This window comes from Lithobates pipiens, unplaced genomic scaffold (genome assembly GCF_037356315.1).
Source record: "Lithobates pipiens isolate NorthernLeopardFrog02 unplaced genomic scaffold, aLitPip1_a1.2 Scaffold_19, whole genome shotgun sequence".
NCBI classification, from domain to species: Eukaryota; Metazoa; Chordata; class Amphibia; order Anura; family Ranidae; genus Lithobates; species Lithobates pipiens.
Genome location: NW_027507764.1, coordinates 591,516,115 through 591,531,883, shown reverse-complemented (window position 1 = coordinate 591,531,883; position 15,769 = coordinate 591,516,115).

Sequence of the window (15,769 nt, the reverse complement as noted above, 5' to 3'; positions counted from 1 at the left end):
ATAAGGGGGAACACTGACCACCAGGATAAGGGACACACTGACCACCAGTATGTTACACACACCAGGGTATGGGAGCGTACTAACCACCAGGGTATGGAAAGCATACCAACCACCAGTGTAAAAGGATACACTGACCACCAAAGTAAGCAGGCACACTGGCCACCAAGGTAATGAGGCACACTGACTACCAGGGTATAGGAGCACACTGACCACCAAAGTAAGTGAGCACACTGATCACCAGGGTATGGGGGCACACTAACCACCAGGGTATGGGGCACACGGACCACCAGAGTATGAGGCACACGGACCACCAGGGTATGGGAGCACACTGACCACCAGGGTATGGGAGCACACTGACCACCAGGGTATGGGAGCACACTGACCACCAGGGTATGGGGGCACACTGACCACCAGGCTATGGGGGCACACTGACCACCAGGGTATGGGGAACATGGACTACCAGGGTAAGGGAGCACACTGACCACAAAAGTAAGTGAGCACACTGATCACTAGGGTATGGGGCACACTGACCACCATGGTAAGGGGGCACACTGACCACCATGGTAAGGGGGCACACTGATCACCAGGGTAAGGGAGCACACTGACCACCAAAGTAAGTGAGCACACTGACTACCAGGGTATGGGGCACACTGACCACCATGGTAAGGGGGCACACTGACCACCATGGTAAAGGGGCACATTGACCATCAGGGTAAGGGGGCACACTGACCACCAGGGTAAGGGGGCACACTGACCACCAGGGTAAGGGGGCACACTGACCATCAGGGTAAGGGGCACACCAACCATCAGGGTATGCGGGCACACTGACCACCAGGGTATGAGGGAACACTGATCATTAGGGTAAGGGGGCACACCAACCACCAGGGTAAGGGGCACACCGACCATCAGGGTAAGGGACACACCGACCATCAGGGTAAGGGGGCACACCGACCACCAGGGTATGAGGGCACACTGACCACCAGGGTATGAGGGCACACTGACCACCGGGGTATAAGGACACACTGACCACCAGGGTATGAGGGCACACTGACCACCAGGGTAAGGGGGCACACTGACCATCAGGGTAAGGGGCACACCAACCATCAGGGTATGCGGGCACACTGACCACCAGGGTATGAGGGAACACTGATCATTAGGGTAAGGGGGCACACCAACCACCAGGGTAAGGGGCACACCGACCATCAGGGTAAGGGACACACCGACCATCAGGGTAAGGGGGCACACCGACCACCAGGGTATGAGGGCACACTGACCACCAGGGTATGAGGGCACACTGACCACCGGGGTATAAGGACACACTGACCACCAGGGTATGAGGGCACACTGACCACGGGGTATGAGGGTACACTGACCACGGGGTATGAGGGCACACTGACCACCAGGGTAAGGGGGCACACGAGGGTAAGGGGCAAACTAACCACCAGGGTATGGGGGCACACTGACCACCAGGGTATGGGGGCACACTGACCACCAGGGTATGGAGGCACACTGACCACCAGGGTAAGGGGGCACACCGACCACCAGGGTAAGGGGGCACACTGACCACGAGGGTATGGGACACACTGACCACGAGGGTAAGGGGGCACACTGACCACCAGGGTAAGGGGGCACACTGAACACCAGGGTATGGGGGCACACTGACCACCAGGGTAAGGGGGCACACTGACCACCAGGGTAAGGGGGCACACTGACCACCAGGGTATGGGGGCACACTGACCACCAGGGTATGGGGGCACACTGACCACCAGGGTAAGGGGGCACACTGACCACCAGGGTAAGGGGGCACACTGACCACCAGGGTAAGAGGCACACTGACCACCAGGGTATTGGGGCACACTGACCACCAGGGTAAGGGGGCACACTGACCACCAGCATTAGAGCAGCATATTGAGCTAGAATTTGTAACTTGCAAAGCTTCTACCCTCAAGCACATGTAAAACTTGAGAGGCAATACAATATATTATATAAAAGCAACTATTTAGTTTTATGTTAGACATTTTAGAAAGGAATTTTTGCTTCTTTGTATCAGAAAGATAAATGATATATTTACAATTTGTTTTTATATTTCTACGCTGAGCTACTTACATATCCTGCTTAGAGATAACCCAGCTTCCCGCCTATTATAGAGAATAAGAGAGAAGAGTATTGTGGTATAGACACCTAGAGATATTGTACAGTACATGGTCATATCCAACATTCACAGCTCAGTTATGTTATAAATAATGTTTTCATTGATGTGATATAATGAAAAACATCTTGAACTGCGGTATAAACATCATATAAAATCTATAATTCTATCTTAAGCTGTAAAATGGGTGATAACTTGTGGAAATTGTTGTATTTTTGTTTAGCATTTGTCATTTTCCTACTAGGTATCCAATGATAGAATAATAGGATTTTTATATACAGCTTACCTGTAAAATTCTTTTCTTGAGAGTACATCACGGGACACAGGAGCTTCATTACATAGTGGGTTATATAGGCACCTCTGGTGATTGGACACTGGTTGACCCAATTAAAGAGAATTCCTCCCCTATATAACCCCTCCCATCAGGGAGGCACCTCAGTTTTGTAGCAAAGCAATAAGAAACCACGTAAAACCCAAGAGGGGCGGGAGCCCTGTGTCCCGTGATGTACTCTCAAGAAAAGGATTTTACAGGTAAGCTGTATATAAAAATCCTATTTTCTTGATCATACATCACGGGACACAGGAGCTTCATTACATAGTGGGATGTCCCATAGCAATGCTCAGGTTGAGGGGAGGGAGACACAGATCATGAATCTAGACCGCCAGGGACCTGAGGACCTAAACTGCAGCCTGCAGTACACTGCGCCCAAAGGCGATATCCTCCTGCCCTCTGACATCCACCTGATAGAATCTGGTGAATGTGTGGACTGATGACCAAGTCGCAGCCTTACAGATCTGAGCCAGGGAGGCCTGGTGATGCACTGCCCAAGAAGCACTTACAGCCCTAGTAGAGTGCGCTCTCACCTGAAAAGGAGGAATCTTCCCCTTTAAGTCATAGGCCTGAGAAATAACTTGTCTGATCCACCTCGAGAGAGTGGACTTTGACGCTGCCTGACCCCTTTTAGGGCCTTCTGGCAGAATAAATAAACAGTCAGTCTTTCTTATCTGAGCAGTTGCCTGAAGATAAAGACTGATTGCTCTAACCACATCTAAAGTGTGTAAGGATTCTTCCTCTGTGGACTGAGGGTTTGGAAAAAGGATGGTAGGATTACATCCTGATTCAGGTGAAAACCTGAAACTACCTTAGGTAGAAAGGACCTGTTGGGACGCATGACCACTCGGTCCTTATGGATAATTAAATAGGGCTCTTTACAGGAAAGAGCTGCCAATTCTGATACCCTTCTAGCCGTGGATATGGCTACTAGGAACACCAGCTTCTTTGTCAGGAGAGTTAAAGAAGCCAGATGCAGAGGTTCAAATGGTTGGGCTTCTAAGGCCGAGAGAACCAAATTCAGATCCCAAGGGCATACCGGAGGTTTGACTGGCGGTCTCATCCGCATAGCCCCCTGGATAAAAGCCCGTACTAGGGAATGTGATGCAAGCGATCTTTGAAAAAAGACCGATAGGGCCGAAATCTGCACCTTGATGGTGCTTATGGCCAAATTCATTTCAAGGCCTGATTGGAGAAAGGCCAAGATTCTGCTAATGACATACCTTCTAGGATGCCATCTCCTGGGTTCACACCAGGAAACATATGTCCTCCAGATCTTGTAATAGATACGCCTGGAGGCCGGCTTTCTGGCATTGACCAGAGTGGAGAGGACTGGCCCCGAAAGACCACGGCCTCTCAAAATGTGGGTCTCAGCAGCCAGACCGTCAAATTCAGACTGCGTAAAGCAGGGTGGTAAATTGGACCCTGTGAGAGCAGATCTGGCCGGAGAGGGAGGGTCCATGACCTGCCCACTGCCAACTTCATGATTTCTGCGAACCATGGTCGCCTGGGCCAAGCCGAGGCCACTAGAAGGACCGGCTTCGTCTCCCTCTTGACCCTTCCCAAGAACCTCGATAACAGCGGGTTCGGGGGGAAGGCATAGATCAGATTGTACTGATCCCAGGGAACTGTCAGAGCATCTGACCCCTGAGCAAGTGCATCTCTTGTCCTTGACACAAAGTTGTCCAGTTTCCTGTTGAATCTGGACGCAAACAAATCCACGTCTGGAGTGCCCCACTTGTGACATATGTCTTGAAACACATCGGGGTGCAGAGCCCATTCTCCTGGGCACAACTGCTGGCGGCTGAGATAATCTGCCTGCCAATTCTCCACTCCTGGAATGAAGACTGCAGAGAGGCACGGAACATGCTCTTCTGCCCAGACAAGTATGCGATTCACCTCCTTTTGGGCCACCAGACTTCTGGTACCGCCCTGGTGATTGATGTAAGCCACTGCGGTGGCATTGTCGGACTGAATCCGAACTGGGAAACCTCGCAGTCTGTGAGACCACTCTCTGAGTGCCATGTAAATTGCCCGAATCTCCAAGACATTTATGGGCAGCAGACTTTCGGTCGCAGACCATTTTCCCTGCGAGCATGTTTCCTGCAACACGGCTCCCCAACCTGTCAGGCTGGCATCCGTGGTGACAATCTTCCATGAGAGGGGAAGAAAGGTTTTGCCTTTCAGCAAATTTTTGGTCTGTAACCACCAGACAAGACTTTTGCGTGCCCGAGGGGATAAACGCATAGGAAGATCCAGGGATTGGGGCTTCCTGTTCCAAATCGCAAGGATGCATCTTTGCAGGGGCCTTGAGTGGAACTGGGCAAATGGAACGGCCTCGAAAGAGGCGACCATCTTTCCCAACAGTCTCATGTACAACCGAATGGAGGAGAATCTTCTGCCCAGAATCAGGCGCACTAGATCTCCAATGGCCAAGGCCTTTGGCTTTGGAAGGAACACCCTGCCCTGAGCGGTGTCGATAATCAGACCCAGGTAATCCAACCTGGTGGTCGGTTGTAAAGACGACTTTTCTAGGTTTATAATCCAACCTAGGCGGCCCAGATGTTCTAGCGTTTTGGTGACGCTGCGACTTAGGCATGTTGCAGTTCTCTCTACGAGAAGCAAGTCGTCTAGGTAAGCCATGACGGCTATGCCCTGAACTCTTAAGATTGCTAAGAGAGGGTCTAGAATCTTCGTGAAGACTCGAGGGGCCGTGGCTAAGCCGAACGGCAGGGCCACAAATTGGAAATGGCGCTGCTCTACCGCGAACCTCAGAAACTTCTGGTGTGCGGGAAATATTGGCACATGGAGATATGCGTCTTTGATATCTATTGATGCCATGAATTCTCCTCCTTGCAGGGAGGAGACCACAGTGCGTATTGACTGCATCCGGAAGGTCTGGATGTGTAGAAACCGGTTTAAGTCTCTCAGATCCAAGATAGGTCTGACACTTCCGTTTGGTTTTGGAACGGTGAAGAGATTCGAATAGAAACCTGAACCCTGATCTTTGGGGCTCACCTCTACTATCACACCCTGGGATAGTAATTGATCTAAGGCCAGAAATAGCGGTTTCTGCTTTATCGGATCCCTGGGGATCCTTGACCTTAGAAAACGGGAAGGTGGAATCTCCTGAAACTCTAGCCTGTAGCCCAGAGATACTGAAGAGATCACCCATTTGTCCTGAATCTCTACCCGCCAGGCGCCTGCAAACTGCAGGAGCCTTCCCCCCACTCGGCCGAGCGGGGGCGCCCCTTCACAAGGATGTCTTGGAGGTCTGCTTGGCAGGCTTCCGCCCCCAAGTCTTTTTCTGTCCCTGGGCTCGGCCCTGAGGCTTTGCAGCCGAGGAGGGCTGAGAAGGCCGTCGCCACTGTTTAGAGCTCGACGCTTCGGGAGAGAGAGTACGCCTGAATGAAGGACGTTTACTCTTCTTGACTGGAAGGAGTGTAGATTTACCTCCCGAAATATTTTGGACGAATTTATCTAATTCCTCTCCAAACAACCGTTCCCCTTTAAACGGGAACCCAGTCAAATGCTTTTTGCATGACATTTCAGCAGCCCAATTTTTTAGCCATAGAGCCCTACGCATGTGTACCAACATGAGGGACAAACGTGATGCTTGTTGGACAGAATCCAAAATCGCATCAATTATGAAACATAAGATGTGAGGCATCTCTGCATATTTCTCTACTTCCTCATTAGGAAGGAGTTCAAACATCTGTTTAACCTGTTCCTTAAGGAACTGACACAACCCCACGGCTGCGACTGTAGGTTGCACCACAGCGCCGGCCATGGAAAAGGAGGCTTTTAACAAGGTTTCCAGCCTTTTGTCAGCTGGGTCCTTAAATACCTGCGCATTATCCAAAGGACAAGTTAGGTTTTTATTCACACAAGAGATAGCCGCATCCACAGATGGGGCCCCCCATTTCTTGGTGAAGCTTTCCTCCACGGGATAATACATAGAAAACCTCTTGGGAGGAGTAAACAGTTTATCGGGATGTCCCCAGTCCTTATACATCAAGTCAGCCATTAAAGGATGAATTGGGAAGGAACAAGCAGTCTGTGGAGCTTTCCTGACTCCCAGGGAAGAGACAGAGGATGTAGCGACTTCAGCAGCTGGCATTCTGAACGTGGTACGCACCAATTCAGTGTAATACTGCACCTGCTTTCTGAGTGCCTGGGAGGAGGGGACTGACTCCTCATCCTCTGACTGATCCGACTGCTCATGATCCCTTTCCAAAGATAGGGATCTCTCCTCATTTTCAGAGCAGCTGTCTGAGAGAGGGATTTCAGCAGAGGGAGGGGATCTACCCCCTTTTCTTGCTATCTTTTAGGGAAGCAGAAATAAAATTCATTATCCTCCCTTCAAAACTCTCCAATGAAGCCCTAAGGGAGTCCTCAGTGACATAGACCGGGGCTGCGACATTAGGAGAGGCTGCAAAGCCTGAAAGGGGCACTGACTCGTCTTGAGATGCAGGCTCCACTCTTGCAGAGGGGGATGGTAATCTGCATGCACCTTTAGAACCCCTGGACCCAGGCGGTGACCTGCCAGTGCTTTTGTTACCTGCCCCTGAAACCCTCTTACGAGGAGACATAGTACTGAGCTACAAAGCAGAGTTACTAGTGTAAAATGCAATCACTTTGTTGTGCTTAAAGTCTCACAATAAATCAATATAAGCTTAACTGCACAATATGATGCCGAGTAGGTGTCTTAAGGTTCGCCTGGATTCAATCCCACGGATGCTTACAGCCCACAGCTCCTGTGTCTCACCTTACAGTCCCCTGACGCTCTGGGCTTTTAAAACGGCCGTTTTGGCGCCTGCATTGCAGTCTGGAGCACTTGATTGTGCACAGCTGGCAACCACACCCCCCCCCCCTTTCCCTATTAGGCCGGGAGCGCGCCCGGCGCGCGTGCACGCGCCCGCGCGCGTGCACGAGGACCGCGGGATCCGGGGGGGGGGAAGGGGAACCCAAAAGGAGTGACCTGGGACCCCCCGATCTGCGTGGGACCCCTTTTTTACTTATATTGTGGCAGGGACTGCAAGGAAACGTGAATAGCTGGGAGAACCAGGCATTTCACTGAGCGTGTTTGTTTGAAAGGCATGTAAGTATGCATCAGGCTTGCTCTTACTCCCTCAAGTGGTGGAAACCAGGTAAGACATACAACTACTCAAAATGAAGAAATCCATTCATATATTAAATATATAGGATGACTTCCCATACCTGTTCCCTGCCGCAGGAATTGCTGATCTCAGACCAATTCCAGCCTTCACCCATCACGGCGGGTATTGTTAGCCAACCTTCAGGCGTATCTGGGAATCTTACGAAAAGATTCTCCTACCTGGGCCTTGTAAAAAACTCTGCCAGAAACTTACGGGCGCCCTGAGTAAACAGTACCCCAAGTCTGGTTGTCCCAGAGTCCAGTCTTCCAATGGAGAGGACTTACAGGCAAAACCTCGTGTCTTCGGCAGACGAGGCCCGGGTACCATACCATCTTGGGAGTCAATTATCGGCCCGAGGTATGGATCCGGTTTGTTGTAGCCCTTCGGCCCTCGCCGGGACCCGCATAGAGCTAAGTTTTACGTGACCATCGACCAGACACTGGCGAAAAAACGGAGGTGCCTCCCTGATGGGAGGGGTTATATAGGGGAGGAATTCTCTTTAATTGGGTCAACCAGTGTCCAATCACCAGAGGTGCCTATATAACCCACTATGTAATGAAGCTCCTGTGTCCCGTGATGTATCATCAAGAAATTATATTTTCATATTTTGTAACCACCCAAATCAGCAGCCAATGGAAATGTACCAACCATAAAACTTCTGTGCAATGGCTGAAAGAACTCCGAGCCTCCATATTGTCTGTACTCTTCTCCATATCTGTGAAAATAAAACCTTCTTATCTCATGAAGAGAAGAATCCGGTCTTTGTAATTTGTAATTTGACAAAATCCTCTCTTCAGCTCAGATATTTTTTGCCTCCCTTGGTGGTCAGACCGGCTACTTACTTCACCCCCATTTCTGATGTAAGAAAGAAGGGTCAACCTGGACAACTCACACCCAACGGTAAGACTTATGTACCTATTCTCTGCTCACCCAGGGCCATAAGCGTGTGCAGGGGGTGTGCCAGATGTGCCTGGGCACACCCTAACCACCCCCGTGCTCCAGGGTTGATAAGGCAGTACAGCCTGCCCTCCTGTACCAGGCCCATGTCCTATGAGTTCAAAAGGGGGACCCGTCACCTGCTGATTAGGAGGACTGGCCACACTGCCTTATTGCAGGTTAGACATGTGCAGAACAGAAAAATATGTTTAGTTTCATTTCGGAAGATTCCTTATGTTACTAATTTCGTTTTGTTTGGTTTCAGAATTCCTTTAGTTTCGTTTTCATTTTAGTTTTTTTTTTTCGATTCATTACATTTATTCATTTTCTAATGAATTCCAACTTTTCAGACCGATTTGAATTCTGTGTGAAGGAATAGCTGGTTGTTAAGCAGCAGCCTGGGAAGCCGCCCGCCTGTCCTTAACAACCATGAGAGTCATCAGCTGTCAGCGGGCTTCCCCATTGACAGATACATGTAAAGAGAAGAATGCCGGCAATAGAAAAATGTTTAACAAAAAATGGCGTAGGGTCCCCCCCAGTCCATACCAGGCCCTTTGATTTGGGTCATCATTCTCTTCATTGTATAATACACCCATCATCATCATCCTCATCATTGTATAATACACCCATCATCATCATCATCCTCATCATTTTATAATCCACCCATCATCATCATCCTCATCCTCATCATTGTATAATACACCCATCATCATCCTCATAATTGTATACCCATCATCATCATCATCCTCCTCTTCATTGTATAATACACCCATCATCATCATCATCATCATCATCATTGTATAATACACCCATCATCATCATCCTCATCATTGTATAATACACCCATCATCATCATCATCATTGTATAATACACCCATCATCATCATCCTCATCATTGTATAATACACCCATCATCATCATCATCATCATCTTCATCATTGGATAATACACCCATCATTATCATCATCATCATCCTCATCATTGTATAATACACCCATCATTATCATCATCCTCATCATTGGATAATACACCCATCATCATCATCATCATCATCGTCATCCTCATCATTGTATAATACACCCATCATCATCATCATCCTCATCATCATTGTATAATGCACCCATCATCATCATCCTCATCCTCATCATTGTATAATACACCCATCATCATCATCATCATCCTCATCATCATTGTATAATGCACCCATCATCATCATCATCATCCTCATCATTGTATAATACACCCATCATCATCATCATCATCCTCATCATTGGATAATACACCCATCATCATAATCATCATACTCATCATTGTATAATACACCCATCATCATCATCCTCGTCATTGTATAATACACCCATCATCATCATCATCATCATTGTATAATACACCCATCATCATCATCATCATCATTGCATAATACACCCATCATCCTCATCATTGTATAATACACCCATCATCATCATCATCCTCATCATCATTGTATAATGCACCCATCATCATCATCATCATCCTCATCATTGTATAATACACCCATCATCATCATCATCATCCTCATCATTGGATAATACACCCATCATCATAATCATCATGCTCATCATTGTATAATACACCCATCATCATCATCCTCGTCATTGTATAATACACCCATCATCATCATCCTCATCATTGTATAATACACCCATCATCATCATCATCATCATCATTGTGTAATACACCCATCATCATCATCCTCATCATCATTGTATAGTACACCCATCATCATCATCCTCATCATTGAATAATACACCCATCATCATCATCATCATCCTCATCATTGTATAATACACCCATCATCATCATCCTCCTCATCATTGTATAGTACACCCATCATCATCATCCTCATCATTGTATAATGCACCCATCATCATCATCCTAATCCTCATCATTGTATAATACACCCATCATCATCATCATCATCCTCATCATTGTATAATACACCCATCATCATCATCCTCATCATTGTATAATACACCCATCATCATCATCCTCATCATTGTATAATACACCCATCATCATCATCCTCATCATTGTATAATACACCCATCATCATCATCATCATCATTGCATAATACACCCATCATCATCATCCTCATCATTGTATAATACACCCATCATCATCATCATCATTGTGTAATACACCCATCATCATCATCCTCATCATTGTATAATACACCCATCATCATCATCATTATCATCATCATCCTCATCATTGTATAATACACCCATCATCATCATCCTCATCATTGTATAATACACCCTTCATCATCATCATCTTCATAATTGTATAATACACCCATCATCTTCATCATCATCATCATTGTGTAATACACCCATCATCATCATCCTCATCATTGTATAATACACCCATCATCATCATCATTATCATCCTCATCATTGTATAATACACCCATCATCATCATCATCATCATTGTATAATACACCCATCATCATCTTTATCATCCTCATCATTGTATAATACACCCTTAATCATCATCATCATCCTCATCATTGTATAATACACCCATCATCATCATCTTCATAATTGTATAATACACCCATCATCTTCATCATCCTCATCATTGTTTAATACACCCATCATCATCCTCCTCATCATTGTTTAATACACCCATCATCATCCTCATCATTGTATAATACACCCTTCATCATCATCCTCATCATTGTATAATACACCCTTCATCATCATCATCTTCATAATTGTATAATACACCCATCATCTTCATCATCCTCATCATTGTTTAATACACCCATCATCATCCTCCTCATCATTGTTTAATACCCTTCATCATCATCCTCATCATTGTATAATACACCCTTCATCATCATCATCTTCATAATTGTATAATACACCCATCATCTTCATCATCCTCATCATTGTTTAATACACCCATCATCATCCTCCTCATCATTGTTTAATACACCCATCATCATCCTCATCATTGTATAATACACCCATCATCATCATCCTCATCATTGTATAATACACCCTTCATCATCATCATCTTCATAATTGTATAATACACCCATCATCTTCATCATCCTCATCATTGTTTAATACACCCATCATCATCCTCCTCATCATTGTTTAATACACCCATCATCATCCTCATCATTGTATAATACACCCATCATCATCATCATCATCATTGTATAATACACCCTTCATCATCATCATCTTCATAATTGTATAATACACCCATCATCTTCATCATCCTCATCATTGTATAATACACCCATCATCATCATCCTCATCATTGTATAATACACCCATCATCATCATCCTCATCATTGTATAATACACCCATCATCATCATCATCATCATTGCATAATACACCCATCATCATCATCCTCATCATTGTATAATACACCCATCATCATCATCATCATCATCATTGTGTAATACACCCATCATCATCATCCTCATCATTGTATAATACACCCATCATCATCATCATTATCATCATCATCCTCATCATTGTATAATACACCCATCATCATCATCCTCATCATTGTATAATACACCCTTCATCATCATCATCTTCATAATTGTATAATACACCCATCATCTTCATCATCATCATCATTGTGTAATACACCCATCATCATCATCCTCATCATTGTATAATACACCCATCATCATCATCATTATCATCCTCATCATTGTATAATACACCCATCATCATCATCATCATCATCATTGTATAATACACCCATCATCATCTTTATCATCCTCATCATTGTATAATACACCCATCATCATCATCTTCATAATTGTATAATACACCCATCATCTTCATCATCCTCATCATTGTTTAATACACCCATCATCATCCTCCTCATCATTGTTTAATACACCCATCATCATCCTCATCATTGTATAATACACCCTTCATCATCATCCTCATCATTGTATAATACACCCTTCATCATCATCATCTTCATAATTGTATAATACACCCATCATCTTCATCATCCTCATCATTGTTTAATACACCCATCATCATCCTCCTCATCATTGTTTAATACCCTTCATCATCATCCTCATCATTGTATAATACACCCTTCATCATCATCATCTTCATAATTGTATAATACACCCATCATCTTCATCATCCTCATCATTGTTTAATACACCCATCATCATCCTCCTCATCATTGTTTAATACACCCATCATCATCCTCATCATTGTATAATACACCCATCATCATCCTCCTCATCATTGTTTAATACACCCATCATCATCCTCATCATTGTATAATACACCCTTCATCATCATCCTCATCATTGTATAATACACCCTTCATCATCATCATCTTCATAATTGTATAATACACCCATCATCTTCATCATCCTCATCATTGTTTAATACACCCATCATCCTCCTCCTCATCATTGTATAATACACCCATCATCATCCTCATCATCATCATTGTGTAATACACCCATCATCATCCTCCTCATCATTGTATAATACACCCATCATCATCCTCATCATTGTATAATACACCCATCATTATTGTATAATACACCCATCATCATCATCCTCATCATTGTATAATACACCCTTCATCATCCTAATTAGGAATGGGCCGAACACCCCCCGGTTCGGTTCGCACCAGAACTTTCGAACGGACCGCAAATTTGTATGAACGTTAGAACCCCATTGAAGTCTATGGGATTCGAACATTTGAAATTAAAAGTGCTAATTTTAATGGCTAATATGCAAGATACTGTCCTAAAAAGGGTTTGGGGACCTGGCTCCTGCCCCAGGGGACATGGGTCAATGCCTAAAATGTTTTTAAAAACGGCAATTTTTTCGAGAGCACTGATTTTAATGACGATTAAAGTGAAAAAAAAGTGAAATATTCCTGTAAATATGGTGCCTGGGGGGTGTCTGTAGTATGCCTGTGAAGTGCCACGTGTTTCCCGTGTTTAGAACAGTCCCTGCACAAAATGACATAAAACGGAAATAAAGTCGTTTAAAACTGCTTGCGGTTTTAATGTAATGTCTGGTCCCGGCAATACGGATGAAAATCATTGAGAAAAATGGCATGGGTAGCCCTCCCTGCCCATTACCAGCCCCTTTAGGTCTTGTACGCATATTAAGGGGAACCCCGTACCCATATTAAAAAAAGGAAATGGGTGTGGCCCCCAGGCCCTATATACTCAGAACAGCAGTATACAGGCGGTGCAAACAAGACAGGGACTGTGTAGGTTTGTTGTGTTAAGTTGAATCTGTTTGTAATTTTCAACTGGTACATTTTTAAAGTGTAGCTCCAGTCAAAAAAACTATTTTGAAGCTTTTTGGAAAACATAGGGAAGGGTTATCACCCCTGTATAATTTGTTTTGTCGTCCATCTTTTTTCATCTCACTTGCTGTTGTCTCCTTGCGTTTGCAAGTAGGAGATGTTTGTAAGTTGGATGTTTGAAAGTAGGGGCCTGCCCTATATGCTCTGCAGAAATGGCGGAACAAGGTGTTGGTTTTGCCACAACATTGTAAGCCCTCAAAGTGACTCTTGGTGGGCGCTGGAGCGCCCTGCTGTGAACGATTATATCAAGAATTGTAATTACATGCCATTGTTGAACAGTGGTAGAAAAATTGACCTTTGGTGGTTGTGGTGCTGGTGCCACAACACTATAAGTCCTCACAGTTACTCTGGGTGGGCACAGGAAGGGGCCCTCCTGTGAAATATTATATCAAGAATTGTAATTACATGTCCCTGTTAAGCAGGGGCTGAAAAATTGGGCCTTAGGCACTGGTGCTGGTGCCACGACACTGCAACCTCTCCCATATACTCTAGTTGTAGTGCAGGAATGAGCCCTGCTGCAAAGCATTGCATCACAAAATAGGATTTTTATATGCAGCTTACCTGTAAAATCCTTTTCTTGAGTACATCACGGGACACAGGAGCTTCATTACATAGTGGGTTATATAGGCACCTCTGGTGATTAGACACTGGTTAACCCCCAATTAAGGAGAATTCCTCCCCTATATAACCCCTCCCATATGGGAGGCACCTCAGTTTTGTAGCAAACAATAGGAAACCACGTAAAACCCAAGAGGGGCGGGAGCCCTGTGTCCCGTGATGTACTCTCAAGAAAGGATTTTACAGGTAAGCTGTATATAAAAATCCCATTTTCTTGATCATACATCACAGGACACAGGAGTTTCATTACATAGTGGGATGTCCCATAGCAATGCTCAGATTGAGGGGAGGGAGATACAGATCATAATTATAGACCGCCAGGGACCGGAGGACCTAAACTGCAGCCTGCAGTACACTGCGCCCGAAGGCGATATCCTCTTGCCCTCTGACATCCACCTGATAGAATCTGGTGAATGTGTGGACTGATGACCAAGTCGCAGCCTTACAGATCTGAGCCAGGGAGGCCTGGTGATGCACTGCCCAAGAAGCACTTACAGCCCTAGTAGAGTGCGCTTTCACCTGAAAAGGAGGGATCTTCCCCTTTACACTATAGGCCTGAGAAATAATCTGTCTAATCCACCTTGAGAGAGTGGATTTTGATGCCGCCTGGCCCTTCCTAGGGCCTTTCGGCAAAATAGACAAGCTATGAGTTTTCCTTATCTGAGCCGTTGCTTGAAGATAAATACTGATTGCTCTAACCACATCCAAAGTGTGCAAAGATTCTTCTTCTGCGGACTGTGGATCCGGAAAAAAGGATGGTAGGATTACATCTTGGTTCAAATGGAATCCTGAAACCACCTTGGGTAGAAAGGACCTGTTGGGAAGCATGACCAACCGGTCCTTATGAATAATTAGATACGGCTCCTTGCTGGAGAGAGCTGCTAGCTCTGACACTCTCCTAGCCGAGGAAATGGCTACCAAGAAAACCAATTTTTTAGTCAAAAGAACCAATGAAGCCAGATGCAAAGGTTCAAATGGTTGCCCCTGCAAAGCTGAGAGAACCAAATTCAGATCCCATGGGCATACCGGAGGTTTGACTGGCAGTCTTATCTGCATGGCCCCCTGGATGAAAGCCGCACCAGGGAATGTGATGCAAGTGGCTTCTGAAAAAACACTGACAAGGCCGAAATCTGCACTTTGATAGTGCTTACGGCCAAATTCATTTCTAGGCCTGACTGGAGGAAGGCCAAGATCCTGCTAATGAC